Genomic DNA, 19,389 nt, shown 5'->3' on the forward strand with positions numbered 1-19,389 from the left:
AGGGAGAAGGGAGGTGGAAAGAGACAGGTTCTTGGCATCTGCTCACCCTGCAGCCTGTATTTCTGCCCACGGTGACTGGGCAGAGGAGTGCAGTGTCCAGCGGGGGGCAAGGAGCCTGGTCCTGGCACTTCAGTCACCAGCAGGGGACCTTCAATGCTCTCTCACACTGAGTACTTTTGAAGCACTTGATGGAACCACTCCTTGGTAGGATTAAGGATTAAAGGACAGTTCTTGGACTGAACTGTTTTTCAGGGGGGAAAAAGGAGGAGGAAAAGGAAGGAAGGGAGGGAGGGAGGAAGGAGGGAGGGAGGAAGGGAAAGAGGGAGGGAGGGAGGGAGGGAAAGAGGGAGGGAGGGAGGAAGGAAAGAGGGAGGGAGGGAGGGAGGGAAGGAGGGAGGAAAGAGGGAGGGAGGGAGGGAGGGAAGGAGGGAGGGAGGGAGGGAGGAAAGAGGGAGGGAGGGAGGGAGGAAAGAGGGAGGGAGGGAGGGAAGGAGGGAGGGAGGGAGGGAAGGAGGGAGGGAGGGAGGGAGAAAGGGAGGGAGGGAGGGAGGGAGGAAGGAAGGAAGGAAGGAATGGCCGAGCAATGATAAGTCACGTGAAACCATCTCTGACAGAAACTCTCTCACAAGAAACTAGTGTCCTTTTTCCATCTGTTTCTCAAAGGTTAACCCCTGTAGATGCGATGATTGCAAAGTGATTCCTTCATGGTGTTTTCATCACTCAGTGACTGAACTTATCACACAAGCACATTTCATACTCACTGTGCATGTAGTCTAAGTGCTTTGTTTCACAATAGTACATCATCAGAGGGGGAATACGAGTTGTGTGGACTAGCTGCCTCCATCGGTGAGAGAGTGAAAACACAATTCTTATCCATTATTCTTGTGTTGCAATTGCTCAGCAGACGGTCACTCGTATTTGTGGGTCTCTGACAATGCTCAGATGAGACTTCTGCCAATGGAAATAACAGAGTAACTCTAGATTTGAACAGGATCTGAAAAGGAGGTTTTTGTTTTGTTTTGATTTAGAGGAATTAAATAAAGGTTTGAACCATTTTAAAACTTAGAAGTCTTGGAAGCAATTTCATCACTGAAGTTTGTGCAAAAAAAGAAAAGTTGTACATTCAAGACTTAGGCTTTGGTGTTAATTAGAGAATCTGAATCCTGGCTTCTTGGTCACTCTCTCTTACTTCCTTTGTGTGTAAGATGGGACTAATAGTTCTACCCACATTGTAGGAAATTTGTAGGGACTAAGTGAACATATGTGAATGCTTAAAATAGTGTCTGATACCTAGTAAGTGCTCAGCACCTTGTGTATGTGTGTAGGTGTAGGTCAGAGGACAACCATGGGAGTCAGTTCAACTCTCTCCTTCTACTATGTGGGTTGCAGGGATAAAACTCAGGTCATCAGGTTGACAGCAGGTCAACCTTAGCCTTTATGTCCTAAGCCATTTCACCTTACCAAATGCAGAATTGGAAAATGTTTTTTTGTCCCACTACCTGTGATTACCTGATTTTTCAGTATTATTTGGTGTCTGAGAAGATTTTAATTCCACTAATTGTATAGTCCAATGTTCTAGAACAAAGTAGTAACAAGAAAACCACATTTTTCCACCAAATGCTTTGTTCAACGATAGACTGCATGTGTAGTGGTGGTCTTGTAAGAAGAGCTGAAAAACTGGCTTCTGTCACAGCCACAGTTACTTCATGCTGTGATGGATGCATTACTCAGGCATCTGTGCTGATACTATAAACAAACATACTACACTGTCAGTCATGTAAAAGCACAGCAATACAATTATGCACTTAACAATAATAATATTTGACCATGTTACTGAATTATGGATCTGCTATATTTTTTAAAGATTATTTATTTGTTTGTTTGTTTATGTGTATGTTTGCTTACTGGATTTTATGTGCATCATGTATGTACAGGTACCCTCAGAGACCAGAGGGCATCAGATGCCCCAGAACTGCACTGCTAGGCAGTTGTGACCCACCTGATGCCAGTGCTGGGAACTGAAATCAAGTCTGCTACAAGATCTGTCAGAGCTCTTAACCAGTGAGTGATCTCCTAGCCTTCAGATCTACTCAACTTTATTATTACTTTAGCATGTACTTCTACTTACATGAAGAGTTTTATACATCAGCAGCAGCTTTACTCACCTCATGGATCTTTTGCTTGGCCTATCTCTTGACAGTCTAAGAAGCCAAGTGAAATGATTTCCCCATGTATTGAGGTATCACTGACCTATATATCTAAGTTTGTGGAAGTAAGTCCACTCTGTGATGTTTACACATTAACAAGATCATCACAGACGGTGACCCCACTGTAAGCATCTCTTAGCTTTTTCATTCCATCACTGCTGTTTCTTCTACTTCTCTGCTATGGCTCTAATCTCTAGCTACACGACCTCCAAGCTAGAAGTCACTCATACTGTTCCTGGACTCTAAATTCACATTCTTGAGCAATAATCTTGGCATCTTAGCATGGCCTCAGATTACTGTGGTTTGTTCTGGTTTTGTACCACCCCCTCCCCAGAGCATCCTCTTAACTCTAATTTGTGATTTTTTTTTTAAATAAGAGACTATTTTCTAAATCACAGGGTTGGACCTTTGCATCATTGTGGTTTCATCCACCTTTTGGCAATTTGAATCTTGAATGGAAGTGCCCTGAGCTGACCTAGCCACAGGATCCATGGGCTCAAGTCCTCAGAAACTGTGCTGTTTTCTAAGCTCCCTGAAGCTTTTTTTTTTTTTTTTTTTTTTTAGTGATGCCTTTGAGTCTATGGGCTACTTTACTCATTCTGTGTGTTAGGCAAGACTGTTTCAAAAACACTTACATATTTCTTGCAACTAAAGATGCTAAATGGCTAACCTCCCTTTGGGGAATCTTAATCAGGTATGGCCAATTACAGACTTGGATGAGGCTTATTACCCTGTAACATCAACATCACAAATAATTTGATGTGTGTTGAGAAAATGATGATTATTAGAGAAGAGTCAAACTCCTGTCTGCCACTACTATAGTCTTAGAATGTAACAAACTCATCTAATTGAATTCTAGTGTTTGTTTCAGGTAATGTTTACATTGTTGTCTAGGAAACCATGCTCCCTGTACCCTCTGTCTTGAGGCTTTGAAGAAACCATGCCTGAGTTCGTGGATGGGTATATATGAGCTAGGCTTGAACAATGAAACTGTGGAACTACCCTGGACTTACTGCTGTCTCAGGGATCAGCATGTAAAATTTGTTCCCAATCAAAGTAAGCAATGACTTTTATAGATATGTCTGAGGATAGCTGTTTTGTTTGTTTGTTTGTTTGTTTGTTTGTTTGTTTTGTTTTTAATGCTAGACTGGAAACTGGTAAGAAGTAAATTTAGGACTGCCAATGAAAAGAACATTTTTGAGAAGCAAAGTAACATCAAGAGAAGTGGGACAGAGAGATGCAGGTATCATTTCCAAAGAACAGTGTTTGACCCTTAGTATTTTAGACATGGGAGGTAAGTTTTAAAATGTATAACTAGTGGCTGGAGATGTAGCTCAGTTTGTAGAGTGGGTGCCTAGATGGAGACCCTCTCAGGCAGACCCCCAGAACCTGTTAAAATTGGTGTGGCGGTACACGTCCGAAATTTCCAGCATTTGGGAAGTCAAGGCGGGAGTTCAGGAGCTGCAGGTCATCCTCAGCGCCACGTCGGATGCCAGCCTGGGCCGTATAAGATTCTGTTCAAGAAAATCAATGCAGTCCATTTTCTCCCTCCACTTACATGGCTGTAACTCAGAGTGTTCAGTTACAGGCATAAAATACAGGAAAAGAATACAACTTATCTGATGTTAACCAATATACACAGTTTTCCCTTAACCCACAAAACAATCCTATGGGTGGACATAATTATTCTCATTTCCAGAGCAGTCAATGGAGGAACACAATTGAGTGATTGTGTTCGTGCAACTAATACACCTCAAAGCTCCAGTTCAACCGCAGGGCAGTTTGGCCCCAGATTTCCCCACTCCCTGCTCTCAGGTTCCTAAGGGAACCAAGGCTTGAGGTTTCAATAACTGAGATCTGCTTAAAACCTCAGAGACCATCTCTCTAGCAGAGCCATAATGGGACCAGAAGAGGTCATCTCTAGCCAGTGATGTAAAAACAAATGATGCATGTCTGAAAATGTAGTGGGTTTGTGACCAGGCTCCAAAGAATATTGGTGAATTAGCTGTTATGTAGAGTGGTCATTTTTGAAAGATATTCGTCTACAGGAAAAATTACCTTTTTCACTTTTAGGTTAGTATCAGGATGTGTTCCCAAAGAAACCCTCATACCCTTTCCTTCCAAAACAGACACTTAGCAGCACTCATCTTGGCCACAGAGAAATGTGCTAGGCTGCTGTAGTGATATATTGTGTACCCTAATAAAATTGGCCTGAAGATCAGAGAACAGAATAAGCCACTAAATTAAACATAGATGCCAGGCAGTGGTGGCACATACCTTCAATCCTAGCACTCGGGAGGCCGATATCTGTCTGGATCTCTGTGAGTTCAAAGCCATAGGGGACTACATGAGATTGACTCAGTCTAGGAGAGAAACAGAGCCGGGCAGTGGTGGAGTCACACACCTTTAATCACAGCACTAGGAAGGAAGGAATATGGCTGGGCGGAGAACGGTATATGAGGTGTGAGGAGACAGGAACTAGGCTTTTCAGCTGAAGCTCTTTTTTGCTGGACCCCTTTTGGTTGAGGACTCAGGGACATTCAGTCAGAGGATTTGTGGAGTTGGCGAGGTGAGACATGGCTGAGGCTTGTTCCTTTGTTTCCTCTGATCTTTCAACATTCACCCCAATATCTGACTCTGGGTTTGTTTGTTTGTTTTTTATTATAAACCTATTAGGAATCCGTTAACAGACTGCTGGGAGGAATACCTGGCAGAGAAATCGCCACCTTCAACTTACAGATCACCTTCTATCCCGATGTCTAGCAGAAATCATAACATTTGAAGCTTTGGCTGCAACATAAAGTGTCCTTTGCGTGTAAACTCCCCCGGGAATCTTTTGACTTTTCTGATTTAGGCAGCAGGAAGGACTAGTGCTGGAGTTCAAGACCCCCCAGGCATTTCCCAGCCTCAGTCTTGGGAGAGCTCTCTCAGTTCTCTCTGCTTCGTTTTCCTCACCTGCAAGACGGGAACAATGAAAATAATACTAAGATCACCTTAGTCACCTTCCCCAAGCACCTCAAGTAAATTCACTACAAACTTCTGGTTTTCAAGTCTGAGTATTTATAGAGCATGTTTTTCCTAGACTGTGATTTACTTCCCTTCTTTCTCACACTCACATGTAAATATTTTTACATAAATTAGCTCCCAAAATGAGCAAATTGTAATACAAGCCCCAGCAACGGAGGAAAACAAGTTGGTCCTGCCTGGGAACACCCCATAATCATTACAGTGTAAAATGTGTGGGAAATTATCTCAAGACAGTTTTCACTATACTAGTAGGCTGTTTTCAAATAGTCCCCTTTTCAAATTCTCAATTATATCTGATTTAGCCATATGTTTCATAAGTTATAGAACCAAAACTGGAGTAAACTCGTTCAACTACTTAAAATGTGATAAGTTTAGAATCATGATTATTATTTCAACAATGCTGTAATACGTATCTGTCTCTTTATTTGTTGTGTGTGTGATATATGTGTGTGTTTATGTGTGCATGTACATGTGCGTATATGGAGGGCAGAGGTCAATGTTGGGTGTCTTCCTCAATCATTTTTGAAGCAGTGTTTTTCCCTGGACCTGGATGGAGCTCATCAGTTTGGCTAGGTTGGTTGGCCATTGAACTCTAGTGAACTCCAGTCTCTCCCTTCCCAGAACTGGGGTTACAAGTACACATCACTGCATCTGGATTTTTATATGGGTGCTGGGTATCTAAAATCAGATCCATATGCTTGTGTAGCAACACTTTACTAGCTGAACCCTCTTCCCAGCCTTTTCTCTCTAATTTAGAGGTGAAACACAGGTTGAGGGGGGTTCCCTTTTAAGTTTTGGAAATCAGAGAAATTTTCATTTGCCCTTCTCACCAGACTAGATTAAGAAATATCATTAGATTTTGTTTCAAACAAATACAAACTCATGCATTGTCTTCTGGATACAACATCAAAATATCTGAGCTGAATCTTTCAAGCAGCAAAGAGCTTAGGCAACAAACATACCTTTCTCTTAGTGTTAAACACAATGCTGAACAGAGCCACATGCTATCATTAGCAGCAAGAACAGGAAGCCAGGCCAGGCAATGCAGGCCCTTAATTCCAGTGCTTGGTTTTCAGAAGAGATGGTCTGTGAGCTCAAGGCCAGCCAAAGCTACGTGGGGAGGCTTTGACTCGAAAAGGGAAAATGAAAGAAAAAAATAACAAAAGCATGATGGATGAAAAGCCAGCCTGGATTCAGATCAAAACACTATGTAACGTCTGTGCGTGCGTGTGTGTGTGTGTGTGTGTGTGTGTGTGTGTGTGTGTGTGTGTGTAGGTAGGTGCTTAAAGAGACCAGAAAAGGGGGTTTGGTCCCCTGGGGCTAGAGTTGCAGGTAGTTATGACCTGTCTGATCTGTCTGAGAGCCTAACTCAGGTCCTCCAGAAGTAGCAAGGATCCTCTTAACTGCCGAGCCATCCTTCAAGCCTCTCACTATGTAACTTTTCATGAGGTTCTTACACTAAATACATGATGTATGAAAAGTGCTTTGCATGGCTCCTTTTATTTAGTAACCACTCAATGAAGGGTAAGTTGAAATAAAATTACACTTATATACACCTATAAGTATACAGAAACAGTGCCAGAGTTGAAAAATAAAATTTTTTCATAATAGAACTCTGATAAATACTAAAAATAAAAGTAACTATGTATCTCCCTAAAGCTCCTTTACTAGCAAACACAGGAAAGCAAAACAACACAGACTCATACTATAGCTTCACTGAACTGCTTTGCATGCACGCAGGTCTAGATAAATGCCAGAGCAATGAGATATTCCTGGAAAGTAGTTATTTTATTAATGTGTGGTAAGTTGCACAGTACCCTGTCAGCTCAAAGGTAATATTAGTGCTATAAACTGTATCTTGCCATACCTGATTCTATCTATATATCTACCTCCCTGTCTCTCTGTCTGAGACAGAGTCTCCCTAAGTACTCTAGTGTACACTTACTATGTGGTCCAGATTGGACTCAACTCACAATCCTTCTGTCTACACTTTGTAAATCCTGGGATTACATGCATCTTCACTGTAATCCTTAGTTGTATTCACTTTAAAGAAAGCATAATGTGTTACAGAGGTGGTTCTCCACCCTCCCAATGCTCTGACCCTCTAATACATTCCCTCATGTTGTAGTGACCCCCAACCAAAAAATTATTTTTGTTGCTACTTCATAACCATAATTTTGCTACTGTTCTGAATCATAATGTAAATATCTGTGTTTTCCAGTGGTCTTAGGTGACCTCTGTGAAAGGATCACTTGATCTCCAAAGGGGTTATGACCCACTGGTTAAAAACCCCTATGTCATAGGATCTGGACTAGTTACTTTTTATTTTTTTTAGGGTGTTTATATGCTGACAGTGGTAAGATGAGCAGTGAGGAGTTGCTTCAGTTACACAATAGTGAGATCTATTTTGTCAACAATTGTTCTTTTAAAACTGAACAGGCTTAAAAACTGTTCCAAGTGTGAACAGCTGCTCAAACAATACAAGTTCTCTGCATACAGGCAGGTGCTCTTAATATCCCTGAAACTCAAGCACAAGTGGTGGTTTATGAAAGATGCAGAGAAAGAAATGAAACATGAAGATAATTAAATACCACACTAGCAAAAGAAAGCAACACCTTCTAATCTATCCTCTATAGAAAAATCAGTTTTTTGAAAAAAAAAAGTTTAAAGAAAATTATAAAGACTTTGTACTGCTTGGAGGGATTTTGAGAATACATACTACCTAATTTTGTACATTTATTACAGACGTGTAGGAAACGCGGAGCACTGAGTTCCACCTGAGTCTGGTCCCAGGAGAGAAGGAGAGACCTGGTGCTCTTCAGTTCTCTGACCTCCACAAGCTACAAGTTACATCAAGCTGATGTAACTTACCCACTGTGATTCTTCTCAGACTCGGCACCCAGTATGCGTCGCGTACGTTAAAGAGCATGGCAGGCTCAAGCTGCACCTCCATCAGAAGCCCACATCTTAGTCACATTGCATGATGTCATTAGCTTAAAGCTGTGATCCACTGGGGATGATTTTACTCCAGAAGTATTTGACAGTGTGTGGAGATATTTTTGGTTGCCACACCTGTAGGGTTGCTCTGACCGAGTAGGCTGAAACCGAAGATACGGACCCCAATCCTATAAAGCACAGGAGAGCTTTCCAGAAAGGAAGAGTGATCCAGCCCCAAACGGCAACAGTGCTGAGCATGGACCCCCATGCAGAACAGAACTCACTAAAGCACACTTTGCTGAAATACAAGACCTTCTGTAACGATACAGAAGAAAAGTTTCACGTCACTTGGCACTTACTTCTGAAAGAGCCAAGCATCTGAGATGAAAATGAGGACAGGGAACAGAAAGCCACCATCTTTCAGCTGTTAGAGCCCTCGTGGTCAGCACATGTGATCGTTAGGAAGTAGGCCAAATGATGGTGTCTAACGCAGACATCGCATTTCACCCAGAATACAAACTGGCATTTGCTAGTATTGAGATGTGTAAAATGGAATCTGGGTGGGCTTCATTTTGATCCCAGTGTCTGACATGAGGACACTGAAATAGGAAACCGCAATAATGAGAAAGAAGATAGTTAACATTATTTCAAAGACTTGATTACCATGTGTTAATTGTACATAATGGCTGCCTCTGTACAAGTTCCACACAAGTTCCACATAAGGTACTTTGGTCACATTTACCCTCTCTGTTACCTTCTCTTATTCTCAGTCACACACACACACACACACACACACACACACACACACACACACACAAAACAAAAAAAACCTCGAGTCTGCTAAACCTATCTGTGTTACTATGTAACTGTGTTACCAAGATTCTTCAATGTAGAAACTGTTTCACAAAGAACCTTTTTAGTTCCTTTCCATAAAATTGTGCTGTGATTTCTCTTGTATATGTCTCTCTCCTTGGCTAGACTGGGACCCTGTGGCTGGCAGGGCTGGTGTCTTATTTATCATTAAAACTTGATGCTTTGCCAGTGAACAGGGCTCTCACTGGAGGTCTGTTACCTTAGAAAGCAGCACTGCCCACACACCTGGATCGTCTAAAACCTCCTAATTCAGAGGTTGTCACTAATCAGGTCTACGGCTTTTCCACAGGCAAGAGAGCTCTTTGTATTCAGTGAGTATTAGAGAGGCTAGCACACAGTACTCAATTAACCAGGACACTGAATTCAATTTATCTCAAGACTAATTATTGTTAATTTTCTGTAGGGTAAGACAATGTGAACATCTTCCTCACATGGACTCAGTAAACAGTGGGGACTTTTTTTCTTATTTTAATTTTTTTGTGTGTATGTGTGTTGCACACATATACACGTATCATGGCATGCATGTGGAAATCAGAGGACAATTTACAGGAGTCAGTTCTCTCCTCCCACTGTGTGGGTCCTGGGGATAAAAGCCAGGTCTTCAGGTTTGGCAGGAAGAACCTGTACCCACTCGGCCATCTTGCTGGTCTGGCACCTTTTCCTCTTTCCTTGTGGATTTGTTTATAGCTCTTATGTGGTTCTGCCCTTTAACTGTTTGACATGGCTAACAGAATTAAATTCAGACAAGGACAAATATTTACCTGGACCATTTCTTAGGCAGCCCTGGATGAATCAGTGTGAGATGCAGACTGGGTACCATAAGCAAAGACCAGCATCTAAGTCTGACACAGAGTTGCCCCCTTAGATTGACATCTTCTCTGGAGAGCCACCCTGTGGAAGAAAGTATGGGGAAGGGAAGGAGAGGTAAGAAAGAAGTTCAATGTGCGGAGGGAGAAAGTCCATTTCTGCTGTGGGCTCATCCTTCAGACATCATCCTCAGTCAACCTATACTGAAATTTTCTCCATGGAGGCAGAATTTACTTCTCCCTTCAATCTGCTCTAGAAAGATCTTCCTCAACCCCAGCCATCAAGCAATGTGGAATGATACCAACAGCTATAAAGTAAAATTTTTGCTGTTATTTTGATTCAGAAAACATGCTTTCTTCTTTCTTTTCATGAACCAATATTTATGAATTCTTCTCGTGTACAGACGTATCTATAGTATCTCACTCTGAAAACTAGAGAGCTTTCTGCCCTCTGAGTTTTGTGTATTCTAAGGAACGAGGGAGGAAAGGTCAGAATCCCTCCCTCTCTAATGCCCCAATAAAACTACCACCTAAATTAGTATTGTAAGCCAGTGTGGCGATGTGTGATTGTAACCTCCACATTGATGAGGCAGATGTGGGGGGTTACAATGATAGCTTGGGCTATGTAGTGAGAACCTGCCTGAAAAACCAACAAAACTACTCTTGTGAGCTGTAAAATAATGGCAGTAGCATATGTCTGACCAAAGCAAATACATATTCTCTTTCAAAACAAATGGTTTTGAACATGTTGATGGTAGGGTGAGGGACGGGACAGAAACCTCTCGGGGCCAAACTCCAGCAGCGGGCGGGTCCCTTCTTAGCCTCCTACCCGAAGGACAAGAAGACCCAGCAGTGGACAGCCAGAGAGCTGCCGCACATGCAAAGCCCTTGCAGCCCTCCTTGTTTTCTGATTTTCCTGGGCACAGCTTCCCCCCAATCCAAAGCAGCTACAAATGAAAGCAGTTGTCCACAGAGGAGGAAGTTCAAAGACAAGTGATGAGAGAGAGGGGGTGGGGTCACAGGAGGAGAACGAGCGAGGACAAGAAGAAGCTTGGCAGCTCTCCTCCTCGGCACAGAAGTCTAAAGCGGAAAACATATTTGGGGACAGATGGACTGACGGCAGCTATGGACAGAGTGATGCCCGCAGAGGTTTCCAAGTGACTCAACCACCGACTGTTATGTTTTGACAAAGATTTGAAAATGGACAGCGTCCCAGGGCAAGAAAGATTTCTAAATATTTTCTTCTGAATTTGGAATGGTCACTTTCTTTTTGGCTCTTAGTGTTTATTCTTTCATGTTTCTGAATAAAGCTTGAGGGGAAAATTCTACTGAAATTTGTGAATGAATGTCCTTTGCTTTCATTACCAATGGTTATCAAGAAAATGCCGACAGGGCTTTTGGAAATCTGACTTCAGTGAGAATTGGGGGTAACTAGCATCTGTCTTTTAACCACGAGGGGGTTTGTTATATATTTAAAGGCATCTTGAAGTTATTATAAAAGAATTGTAGTTAAAACTACAATACATCTGGGGGAAGAACTTGAAGTAAAATGAAGATAACTTACTGGACACTTCGGAATACATTTTAAAAATAAAATTAATGACAAATAATGCTGTCTAGAATTTTGAGATATATTTTATGCAAATGAAAGTAATATTTATAATTCAATAGTAATCTGTAAACCCAAAATGCTGGATTCCAAAACCGACCGAAAAACCTCAATGGAGTGGCCAGAGTCTGGAATGCAAGTTGTTTGAATACATTTGCAAGCTCATTGTCAGTGGGAATGCTCCGCCGTCCTAGCTGCCTTAGGAAAGTATACTTCCTTAGAAAAGTAAGAACAGCTGTGAAACAGGACCTTAAGATGTTTACTCGGGGTAGGAATTTCATAAAGGTGACTGTGGAAGAGGGAACTTTTTACAGACTGCCTGCCTGCCCGGTCTAGGAGGCTTTTCTTTAAGCCCACACTTTCCCACCGTGAGAAGGAGCGCTCATTAACAACCAAATTGTTTTCCGAGGCTGTAGGCTAAGGGGTTTCCTTAGAAACCATTTGGTAAGAACTGTGGCTTTCTTCCTTAGAAATCTCAAGCAGTGAAAAGGCAGATTTGCTGGCATAAATCAAACTCAATTTCTAGGGTTCACTAAACCCTTTCTCCTCAAAATAATGTTTTGTGACTTGATCTTAGCTGTTAATAGTACATGCCACAGAGCTGGTGTGAACCAGTTTTAAATGAATTTTTGTTCCATTTCCTTTGTCATTCAATAGAAATCACTTCCAGAGTTTGTTATACCTGATGAAGGCTGCAGTATAACAATGAATGAAGAAGATACTCCATTTTTATTGTGTGGCAAAATCTGTAATGGTCCTTTCCTACTGGGTTTACTCTAGCGAATCGATCTTCCTATTGTGAGGACAATGCTATCTGTGCTGACGGTGGAGTTGTTCTTGCTTGTAAACATACCAGTAAAAGGAGCTGGGAGAACAGAGGCCTTTCTGTGTTAAAAATATAGGTGTCTCAGCAAAGCTACTGAGTGGCAATCATATTGCTACAACAGAAGGCGCAGCTCCACACCATCACTCAGTTTGTGCATGTTCTTCCACTTGCCAGTAGTGTGACCCGCCTCCCAAACAAATCTTATGCCCACTTCACTCTACACAACATCTCATTCAGTCAGTCAATAAAATTTTACTGAGCATTAGCTGAGCCCTGGTTGTGCACAGTACTTGGAAGACAGAGAGAGGTAGACAGAGCTTTGTGAGTTCGAGGCTAACCTAGTCTAAAAAGTAAGTTCCAGAAAAGCTAGGGCTGGTACAGAGAGAAACCTTGTTTCAAAAAACCCCAAACAAACAAATGAACACCACCACCAACAACAACAACAAAAAAAACAAAAAACAAAAAAACAAAAAAAAACAAAAAAAACTTTACTGAACCTTAATTATTTGCTGTGTTCTGTATTAGAGCCAGGAGAGAAGAAAATAGTCTCCCTTCCTTGTGGAGCTGATGGTCAAACATGAATTCTTGCTCCCATTCTAACTCAGACAGAGTGCAGCATTCTGGCCGTCACCATCACTATTCAACTGTGTGTCTGCTACACACTGGGCATCTGATACATCATCCCGTAACTATTTCTAAATCTGATTCGCTTGACTGCGAACTTGGAAGTAGCCATTTACATATCTCTGTGTTGTCAATACTTTACGTGCTTCCTGGAATACAATAGGTACAAAAGTAGGTGTTTGTTGGATATGTGATTGAACAGCTAATAGAACAAGTGTTCTGATACTTGAATAATATCAATAATATACCATCGTCTTAAAAAAATTACCAGTGTTTTTTGCTAAAAAATTTTACCAATCACTTTAGAGAGGTAAAAGACAGAAACCTGAGAAACTGTCAAGCTGTTCCAAGAACTCTGGTAACCACAGTCCTTCTCATGTCACCAGACATCTCTTCCCTTCCCGAGACCAAATTATTGGTAATCTCACAGAATCATCTGCACTCAGAAAATAATTCAGGTTACAAACTGTTCTCCTTAATTGACTAAGAGGGTGCTGTGACACTTTGGTGTGGGGCTACTTGAGTGTGAAGAGGAGTCTCTGCTTCCTTTCATGGGACACAAACGTGCAAAAATCTCTTCCACAGCCTAAGGCCCTGCGTGCCCTGCCGCTTTACCCCAGCTCTCTTGCCTAGTTAGTCTCTTGCTGCTCCCCCTTCCCCTGGCTCCCCCGTATCTATACTAGCCTGCTCACTCTCCCTCAAATATGTCTAGCAGTTCTGTCTTGGGACCTTGGTTCTGCCTGCTCTGTCTCCTGGGAGACCAGTCTCATTTCAAGTCTCCTTCCTTGGGTTCTTTCAGGCGTCTGCTCCAATGTTGTCTTCTGGGCACATTTCTCAGTGAGGTCCTCATCACGTGTCAAGCAGCAGACTTGAGCCTCCCACTGGATCACTTTCTACCTCCACAGTCTGCTTTCTTTGTAACAATCTGCAGTAAAGAAGTGAGGAGTAGCCAGGTGGTGGTGGCGCACGCCTTTAATCCCAGCCTTCGGGAAACAGAGGCAGGCGGATCTCTGTGAGTTCAAGGCCAGCCTGGGCTACCAAGTGAATTCCAGGAAAGGCACAAAGCTACACAGAGAAGCCCTGTCTCGAAAAACAAAAACAACAACAACAAAAAAAAAGTGAGGAGTGTCTGGGGAGAAAATGAGCTACGTAGATTAAATTAGAAGATTGTTATTAAACATCCTCTTAGCTGTTAGTTATGGCTCTTAATTTTTCAATTTAGAAATTTAAATTCATTAATTTATTTATTTAGTGTGTGTGGCGGAGAGGCACGTGTGCCATAGAGTACACATGGAAGTCAAAGGACAACATACAAGAGTCACTTCTCTCCTACCACCTTATAGGTCCCAGGGATCAAACCTAGGATGTCAGGCTTGTTGGCAAGTACCTTTGCCTTTCTGAATCATCTTACTGAACTACTTTAATTTTATTTAAACAAAGTACTATACCACAGAAACTTCTCCTCATACAAATGCATACATGTACACACTTTTATGAAAAAAAGATCTGGGCTTGTGATGGCTATTCTTGTTTATTAACTTGACTAGATCTGGAATTAAACAAAACCCTAAAATGGAGGGCACACCTGTGAGGGATTGTTTGCTTAATATGAAGTTGGAAGATCTACTTATAATTCAGATCTTTGAGGTAGGAAGACACAACTTTTATCTAGATATTTTTGAATTGGGGGAAAAAAAACCTGCCTTTAATCCCAGATCTTGAGGTGGGAAGACACACCTTTAATCTGGGCTATATCTTCTGCTGGAAGCAGATATAAGGATGTGGAAGAAGGAAGGTTTTGTTCTTCGCCTGCTTGCTGATGCCTTGATAGCAAGCCCATTCCTTCAGGGGCATCAGAGCCTACTTATTTGGGATTCCAGTGTATACCTGATGTCCAGCCTTTGGACTATAGGCAACTTCTGGATTTCTGGACCTTCTGTTCATAGCCAGCCATTATTGGATTAGCTGGACCACAGTCTGTAAATCATTCTAATAAGTCTCCTTTATATAGCTAAATAGATAGATACGTAGGTACATAGGTAGGTGGGTAGGTAGGTAGATAGGTAGATAGATAGATAGGTAGGTAGATAGGTAGAGATAGATAGATCGATCGATAGATGATAGATAGATAGATGATAGATAGATAGATAGATAGATAGATAGATAGATAGATAGATAGATGATAGATAGACAGACAGGTATTCATCCTATAAGTTCTGTTTCTCTAGAAAACTCAGACTAATATGAGGCTAAAACATATTTCTTAGCTTTGAATCATATAAACCTTTCACTCCAGCTATTATTGTTTAAGTATAAAGTGCCACCCCACTCCTACCCCAGCCCAAACCAAGGCTTATCTGTTAGAGGATTTCCCAGATGATGGCATTATTGAATGGTGGCTGGGCCAGAAGGGCTGGGAAACAATGATGGAGTCTGAAAATGATGGTGTTACTAGGAGATGGGAGGAACTAAGAAGTGAGGCCTAGTGGGAAGAATGAGGTCACTTGGAGTGTGCCTTGAAATGGTTGGTTTTGTCACTGTCCCCCTTCTCACCTAGCTCCTAGTGGATGCCTTGATGCCATGGTGTTTCTGCCTTGCCACAGGCATGGGACAATGGTGCCAGTCAACAATGGTCTGAAATTTCTGGAAATGGGAGCCTAAAGAAGTCTTTCCTCTCTTACATAGCTTCTTGAGGGATTTTGTCATAGCAATGAAAAGCAACTAAAATACTAGCCATATGGATTCCTTTTCTGGTCCCTAAGTGTTCTTACCTTTGGTTTAGATTCATGGCATTCTCACTTCAGACAGTTTTTTGTTCTTTGAGAACCCATTTTTGGTTTTGATGATAGAGTCTTACCCTGTAATCCAGGCTAGACTTGAACTCATGAAAATCTCACCTCAGTCTCCTGAGTACAAGGATTTCAGAGCCTCTATGACCAGCACAGAAATTCAGTTCTGATGTGTATTACATCTTTAACCCCTGAAATGTTGAGAATGTTCAGGAGGTGAGGTAAGACACTAATAGAACTCAACAGACAGCAAGAACTGGAGCCGAGGAACCATCACTGTAATTGTGGAGGAACAAGATACAAAGCCTGTGGCAGTAAAAGTTAGCTCAGGCTCCATTAATTTCACATAATGATGGAAGCAAAATGTTTTCTGAGATGGTGGGAATGAGCAAGCTGGTGGAGAACTTCTGGTTGTATCCATGACCTATAGTAGAAGACACAGATGAAACCATGACTAAAACAAGGCTCTAGGTTACACAGTTAGGAAGAAGGTGAGTTACATTTTTAAACATGGATCTTTCTGACTACAGTCAGTTGCTCAGGCAACCTTTAAGAAAAGTTATGATATAAATTATATTCCCAGAAGTCTCTTCTGTTGTAGCAGTTGTCTCATTATCCTTTCTCATTGACAGATTGACTTCTTGACGCATGAGGCCAAAGACCATTCATCCTTTATCTCTGTATCTTTCAATAACCAGACACCAGGATACATTTTTGATACATGTCATTGACTTAATCACGTGGTTCTTGGTGCCTACCTTGCTTTACCCAGTAGATTTCTGTCCTGTTTGTTTTTGCTGCACCTAACTGTCCCTTCAACCCACTCAATTTAAAGCCCAATTTAAGTCTTGGAATTCTTAGCTGAGGTCGTGAATATCTCTGAAATCATTCAGGGTCCTTTAATTTTTTTCACAGATGTAAATCATACAGTTTGGAAAGGAATACTGCTCTTGGTGAATCCCTTTGTGAGATGCTTACTGATGTCAGTCAATACACTCCAATTACCTAAAATCCAGAAGCACATGTTTGTATATAAATTTATTCTCTCAAACAATTCAGAACAGGAATGAGCATTGAAAACAGGAAAAATACTTTAAACTTCCTAATAGCAGGCAGACATTACGGTAGTGTGAGCGTTGTACTCAGAGAGTTTCTTTTGTTCTGGTTGAGGCATCATCAAACTACCGCCTATGAAACAGGAACTGTCACGAAGATAAGGTAATTGTTAAAAGAACAAAACAGTTGGTGAAATAGTTTCATTCTAATCATTTTCTAAAAGAAAAATTATTAACGGTGGATAGCAAAGCTGTTAGAAATTGAATACCTGCCGTAAAATCTAATAAAGGCGTAAGGAAGGGGGCAGCACTGACACAAACCAGGTTATTTTATTATTCCCAAGGAAGAGAGCCAGGGCATGGGGGACACGATAAATAGTCCATGCCCCTCACTAAGAACAAAAGTGCAATCAAATGCTTCCTGGGTGTCAATCAAAAATGTTGCCTAACTTCTTTTTCTTCTAAAATGATCAGACACATAAGTTATAAGTGGGCTTGTTTTTTCTTCACCTAATCTTTTACACACTTAACTTTCCCAGAAAGATGAAATAACTTATAAAGAAACCAAGCAATGAGCTGCTTTCTATCAGTATCAGATGTCTGGAAGAAGAGCTGCATAACGAATATTTTCTGATTCTCATTTTCAGTGCTTAATAAATAAAATTTCCAGTTTAAGATTATAACTGTGAAAAAAAACTCCAAATTCTGAGTCTATATGTGACATAAACTTTCTTTAAAACACCATTGACAAAGTCAGTGGCAGAATAAGGTGAAACAGAGCCCAAGTGACCAGTGTCCTTTGGGTAAGCCTTTTCCAAGGCCCTAATGGATTCCCCAGCAATGTATTAACACTTTTGTACAGTTTGTAAAAGTAAGATAAGTAACTACGACTGGCAAAGACTAATTTGGATTATGAATTCTTCATACATAGCTGGAAAGGTGACCTTCACAAAGAACACACCTGCTGGCTCCTTCGTTGTGGACTCCAAACAAGAAAAATAAATTGTTTCTGATAAGCCACCCATTTTCTGATAGTTGGTTATAGCGACCAAAAAAGAAAAATACCAAAAAAACTCTGCCATGAGCACTGTTTTGCTACTATAAACAAGTAGAAAACCAGACAAAGTATGCAAAACAATAGTGTTCAGACATTGCACAAACAGGAACTCAGGTCTGTGCTCTCTGAGAGGGGGCATGCACTAGTAGTGCATTACTTTTAAAATAGCTAACCTTAAATGCAAGCCTTAAAAGGGTATAATTGATGGGCAAATTATCTAACATACACCAGAACAACTTTAGCAGTCCTTAAAGAAATACAACAAAATTCAGTGACCAACAGGAACACTAACTGCACAGCAATAAAATTCATAGGTATCCAGTTAAAAGGTATTAGACATGCAAAAAATGTTAGAAACTGTAACACATAGTTAGTAGAAAAACATTAGTAATGATAGAGCAAAACGAATCTTAAAAGTAGTTATTTTAGGTATTATAAGCAGGCTAAGTTGTAAAGGAACACATGGAGATTAGAGAAAGAAAATCCAAATAGAAATTCTTATAGGAATGAAAATGTAGTATTTTAAATACAGACTTTGTGAGATAGTAACAATAAATAGGACACTGTATAAGAAGCATCACTGGGGCTGGAGAGATGGCTCAGTGGTTAAGAGCACTGGCTGCTCTGCCAGAGGACCTGGGTTCAATTCCTAGCAACCACATGGTGGCTCACAACCATCTGTAATAATATCTGGTGCCCTCTTCTGTCCTACAGGGATATATGCAGGCAGAACACTGTATACATAATAAATAAATAAAAACTTAAAAAGAAGAAGCATCACTGAAAATGAAATAAAAAAATCATACCAATGTCAATTATGCAAAATAAGGTACACAAAGGAAAAAAAGAGCTGCAAACAATGGAACATTTGTAACTTTAAAACAATCTAATGATTATAATTCCATAAGGAAAGACTTAAACTTTTCTTTTCTTTTTTTTTTTTTTTTTTTTTTTTTTTTTGTGGAGCTGAGGATTGAACCCAGGGCCTTAACGCTTGCTAGGCAAGCACTCTACCACTGAGCTAAATCCCCAACCCAGACTTAAACTTTTATAAAGGGCACACATATATTTTTAAAAAGAGATAAGTGAGATAGTTGAGTGGCTTGGACTGTTTGGGAGGCATCCAGGCTGTGGTACTTGGACCTGTCCTTAGTGCATGAGCTGGCTGTTTGGAACCTGGGGCTTACACAGGGACACTTTGCTCAGCCTGGAAAGAGGGGACTGGACCTGCCTGTACTGAATCCACCAAGTTTAAATGAATCCCCAGGGGAGTCTTGGCCCTGGAAGAGATGGGAATGGAGGGGAGGGGATGGGGGGAAGGTGGGGTGGGGGTGGGAGGGGGGAGGACAGGGGAACCCATGGCTGATGTGTAAAATTAAAACACAAATATAATTTTTTTTTAAAAAAAAAAGGAAAATAAAAGAATAGCTAAAGTGATTCTAATACAACCTATAGATCTAAGAATCAAAATAACTCCAAGCAGGAGCAACAACTAAATCACTACAAGATAAGCCATAGCTAAACTTCTGAAACTTGATGATAAGAGTTTTAAATACACAAACACAGCCTTCAGAGGGAA

At 41.1% G+C, this 19,389-nt stretch overlaps 3 long non-coding RNA genes across 3 annotated transcripts in view; 1 reads left to right on the forward strand and 2 right to left on the reverse strand.

Moving 5' to 3' along the window:
- LOC118585892 overlaps window positions 1-1,169 on the reverse strand; it is a 31,090-nt gene extending 29,921 nt beyond the window's left edge. Inside the window, exon 1 of the long non-coding RNA XR_004945249.1 lies at window positions 762-1,169. This is a non-coding gene — a long non-coding RNA (uncharacterized LOC118585892). The remainder of the gene's footprint in view (window positions 1-761) is intronic.
- On the forward strand, window positions 61-9,522 carry LOC118585893. The gene is made up of 4 exons (XR_004945250.1): window positions 61-204; window positions 1,935-2,061; window positions 3,102-3,263; window positions 7,980-9,522. It is a non-coding gene; the product is annotated as an uncharacterized LOC118585893 (long non-coding RNA).
- On the reverse strand, window positions 4,861-9,943 carry LOC118585894. The gene is made up of 3 exons (XR_004945251.1): window positions 9,806-9,943; window positions 8,531-8,770; window positions 4,861-5,162 (listed from the first exon to the last, which is right to left on the reverse strand). It is a non-coding gene; the product is annotated as an uncharacterized LOC118585894 (long non-coding RNA).
- Window positions 9,944-19,389: the final 9,446 nt, after the last annotated feature.

This window comes from Onychomys torridus, chromosome 6, assembly GCF_903995425.1.
Source record: "Onychomys torridus chromosome 6, mOncTor1.1, whole genome shotgun sequence".
Lineage (NCBI taxonomy): Eukaryota > Metazoa > Chordata > Mammalia > Rodentia > Cricetidae > Onychomys > Onychomys torridus.